Below are 5113 nucleotides of genomic sequence, written 5' to 3'. Positions count from 1 at the left end.
TGGTGTGATTATTTTCCGATTGCGACCATTTTCAGTACCGAACTACATAGGACAAATAATGATAGGTGTATCAAGTTGCATTGAAATATGCTTTAGTTATCGTGCGCACAGATGGACGGGTTGACGTGGCTAAATCATCGCCCTGAGTATTTTGGTTTATTTATTATTTATCCCGATTCCTTTATACTGTTGCTTACAACAAATATGCGGCTGAGTTGTTTAAAATATGAAACAAAAACTGCGGTTGAAGCCAAAGTACAGCTAAATGAAAAACTTATTAGAACAAAAGCATGGTCGATTCAACGTTAAGTTCTTACTGGGTTGTCATAACATAACACATGGGCTGAAAAGTCTCGGGCCTAACAAAATTAGCTTTATTCAACAACGCAATCATTTCATGTCGATCTAACATTTCAATACCACTTTTGTTGAACGATTTATCTTTTGCCGAAAAATACAGCGATAACCTCTTCATTCGAGCGAAACTTCTTACCGGCGAGCATTTTTTTAGTCTAGCGAATACGGTGGATGTGGGAGCAATTCGAAGTTCAATTCATGTAGTTTTGCCATTGCTCAGAATCATCAAAACATTCCTGTTTTTTGGTCAATACGCGGCCCCCACTTTGAACAGAGCTTTCCCATAGTCAAATGCTCAAGCAATATAAAGCCAACTCGTTCTTTTGATATCTTTATGATGCCAGCTAACTCACACAACTTCACTTTTCAATCATTGAAAACGATTTTGTGGATTTTTTTGATGTTTTTTGGTGTTGCCGCCTCATTTGGCCACTGCGTTGTGCATCATCGGTGTCTCTACGACCACGTTTAAAGTCAGCAAACCATCGTTTTAATGTTGTTTCTGATGAAGCGGAGTCGCCATAACACTTTTCAAGCCGTTGGTTGCTTCGCTTCAACGGTATTTTTCCCCCGGGCCCGGAGTTTTCAGAGGGGCCCGGACTCGAGATTATACGTATTTATATGAATTAAACATCATTGGAAAGGGCCCGCATTTGCAATTTTCCCCCGGGGCCCGGATTTTCCCCCGGGGCCGGATATGCTCTCTACGGCCCTGACTATCCCTCTAAATTTTGAATGCTACTCATTAAATTGGAAATAATCGGAATTTCTATAAAATCTTTTGCCGTTCGGAATGATTACAAACATTATCATTATCATTTACTTCGTTCAAATCAATTAAACTATTTTCATTATTTACAATTTTGATCAATGAAGCATCCAGCCAACACTTCGCCATTTGTCATCTCGGCCCTACCCGCACAAATAAATTCGTCCATAATTAAAAAATTTCTATTGAAATTAAATAATTTAAATAAATATATTAATTGTTTTCTAAACTTCCTTTCATTTAACAGTGCGAAAGCACAGAGATAAGGAAAGGGCGCGCACTGTGTACCACAAAATGTGTTATAATTTTTAATACGATTACGGTATATAAAATTTTTTTTTTCATAAAATGTTAATATAATCCTTAAGAATATGTCAAAAAAATTTTAGAATGTAAATTTAAGTATTTCTTATATTATAGATCGTCAACCGTGACGTCTCTATTCTTTGCGTTCGAGCGCTGGGAGAGGTATAGTTACGTTGTATTCAAACTTTAGACGCGTTTTTCTCAAAACCATATTTTTTCAATTGGCGTACACGATAACTCGAAAAGTTATTGGCCGATCTGTCTGAAATTTTACGCACATCTTTTTTATGATATTACTTTCTATGTGAATTTAAAGTTTTCGAAAATTTTTACAAAAAAAAATTTTTTCGAAGCAAAAATAGTAGGAAAGTTCGCCCCAAAATAAATTTTTTTTTGTAGCATTTTATTCCGCCATTTTAATAAACAACCCCTGCGATCTTCCTGGAAGAGTTAAGTGTACATCCGCCATTTTAAATTACTAAAATAAAAAAAAAAATTTTACATTATTTTAATGTATAAATATGTAAACTGTATACCAATTTAAAAAAATATATATTGACTTCTTAATTTTAAATAATTTTAATAAAAATAAAGGAAAATATGGCCGTTTACAGGTATCTGTCCTCTTAAACAACATTAAAATACAATTTTTACCGATCCGTGATTTTTTTTTTTAATCCGAAAGGTCAGCACATAGCGACGGAGCGTCACGTTAAATATATATGTATGTATATATAAAATGCAATACGTATTTAAGTATTAAAAGAGCCGCACTGAGTAATCAATCACATCTCATTGAATGCATCGGGGTATCATTGTGGAATAAATAAGGTGGAGTTAGGGTTAGGCATTTCTTCATAATAAGTTTTACTTCAAAATGTCGAAATCATAAAAGGTTCGGAAGGTATTTCTACGTTTTGCTCTGCGTCCTTAGATTTTACTGCGCCAATGCCAATAGACCTTGAAATTAATTTGTGATATATGTAGCTTCTACACTTTAAATTTATAGAAGCAAATTGGTTTATAAAATCCAAGGGGAATCTATTAAATGTGGTATCGGTAAATCAACTGATTTGTTTTTTTTTTTTCGCCGTGCATATATGAATGCCAGTCCAGAATGAAACAAGGCTACTTCATTCTTTGTTTTCTACTTTCCAATAATTTACATTGACAATCAAACGTACAAAACATTGTTGTTGGTCTAGTGCCACCACCTTTAATGACTGCGCCTTGATAGAATCGTAATGAAATAATTCTTTTTGTTTGTTTGTTTTTTGAAGTATTGTGGTATGTTTATTTTTTACTTTTGTTAAATACAAACTGTTATTGTGTAATAGGACTGTTACAATGGGTCCAATGTTTCCGCTGCGGCAACGAATTCGACTTAGAGAAAAATAGATTATAGGCCTCTTCCTTTCGCCAAGCAAGTGGCAAATAGATGAAGCAACTGGTATAAATGAACATTGGCAACGAGGGAATTGAGCTGCCTTAAATTACATGTGTTTAGGCCTCTTCTATTCACCCAAGGCGAATTTATTACAGGTGACAGCAAACACATATAAGTAAAACCCTACATGTATTTGTTGTTGCGTTTGGTGCAAGCATCATGTCAAAATCAGCAAGCAAATGTAAACATACGAATGGAAACATACCAATACATACAAACAAAGCATATCATTTTGACGTAAGCCATACCTACGGCGAAAAATTCAGCTGGGTGAATGCTGTCACCTTATTAAATCCACCTTGTATTCACCATTTCCCCGCTCGCTATCTCTTTGCTCGATTGACTTGACGAAAAATTAAATGCGAAAGCAACAACAAAGTTAACGAGCAAGATTCGCTGCTAGCGATTATGGTTATACCTCAATTAACTGGTATAACTCACTGTCTTACAAACACATGTAATTTAATAGAGCCGCCTATTCCCGCGTTGCCAATATATGTTCATTTATATCAGTTGTTTCATTTATTCGCCACGTGCTAAAGCTTCGCAAAACGAAGAACCCAAGGCGAATTTATTACAGGTGACAGCAAACACATATAAGTAAAACCCTACATGTATTTGTTGTTGCGTTTGGTGCAAGCATCATGTCAAAATCAGCAAGCAAATGTAAACATACGAATGGAAACATACCAATACATACAAACAAAGCATATCATTTTGACGTAAGCCATACCTACGGCGAAAAATTCAGCTGGGTGAATGCTGTCACCTTATTAAATCCACCTTGGAAGAAGCCTTTTGTAAGATACTGAGTTATACCAGTTTAATGAGATGTAAACACGGCGAATTGCGTACTATAGGTGGCACCTTCCCACAACAGTTACAGTTCCTTTCCAATACAAAACAAACAACCGGAGGAGAAATTACATGTTTGTGAAGTTTCAGTGAATGGCTTGGTAATATTGCGCTTTGTGAGATTTAAACTAATCAAACTTATGAAAACGAAATGCCATGTCTTAAATTGGGAAAGCACAAATTAATATAAAGCCTCCAAATGCAGTTTATTTGCGTTTCTATGTGGAAGACGGCGTGGCAAGGAAGAAATATGTTTACAGTCCAATCGTGATAGTCCGACACATACGGGACCGACTCGTTGTCGGATTATCAAATATTCCGGACTACCGAAGGCTCCATTTAATCAATGTTAATTCGAAAATTATGATCAAAATGCATAATGAAAAAATAATCTTTTTATTAATATCTCTTTTAGTGGGGGAACAAAAACGTAACTGCTAAACTTAAAGAAAATAATTACACATCACTAAGTAAAACCAAATCAGAAAATAACGACACGAAAAGACAGAAAAAAATCACATCAACACCGTCAGAAATCGCGAAAGAATTGGCGTCGTTCAAATTTAATGACAAATACGTTGTGACCGGGAAACAAAACACAATCCCCCTCTGCTGCTCTGCTACGACTGATCAAAATAAAATAATGCCAATTGCATCCATAGACGTTATGAGGTTGTCGGATTACCGAACGTGTCGGATTAAGAAATGTCGGACTATCACGATTGTACTTTGTTTATACCAGTTGCTTCATCTATGCGCTACTTGCTAACACTTGGCGAAAAGAAGATACCTTATGTGTTCTTCGTGTTTTTTCGTCTAATTTTCCTGTAAATATCGTGACGAAAGGAACAATTAGGGAATTTCCTTAGGTTATCCATCTCAGTATCACATTCAATTTTCACTGAAACGATCCTGATCACTTTTATGGGTGTTGGCAACACTGAAGTGAAACTTCTGTTTTGGCAGTACCAAGAAGAAGAAACATAAACAGTTTAGGCCTCTTCCTTTCGCCAAGTGCTAGCATGTAGCGAATAGATGAAGCAAATGTTGTTGTTGGTCTAGTGTCATTACCTTTAATGAATGCGCCTATATATATAATTGGCGCTTTCACCATTTTCGGGTGTTTGGCCGAGCTAGTCCCCCAATTTGAGGAGTGCATATTGAGGTCGTAAGAGTGAAATTTTTATATATTGTATATATATATATATATATATATATAAATATTGGATATTAGGCAGGAAGATATACTATTCTTTCCACCGTGGATATCATGCATTTGATTTCTAGTGGGTGTTTGGGGATACCCCAAACTAATTAATTATAACTTTACCTTATAGTAGCATTGCAACTCTGCAAAAAACTAGGTTGGCAGCAACACT

Source organism: Anastrepha ludens, chromosome 2 (genome assembly GCF_028408465.1).
Source record: "Anastrepha ludens isolate Willacy chromosome 2, idAnaLude1.1, whole genome shotgun sequence".
NCBI classification, from domain to species: Eukaryota; Metazoa; Arthropoda; class Insecta; order Diptera; family Tephritidae; genus Anastrepha; species Anastrepha ludens.
Note: the sequence above shows the minus strand (reverse complement) of the source record.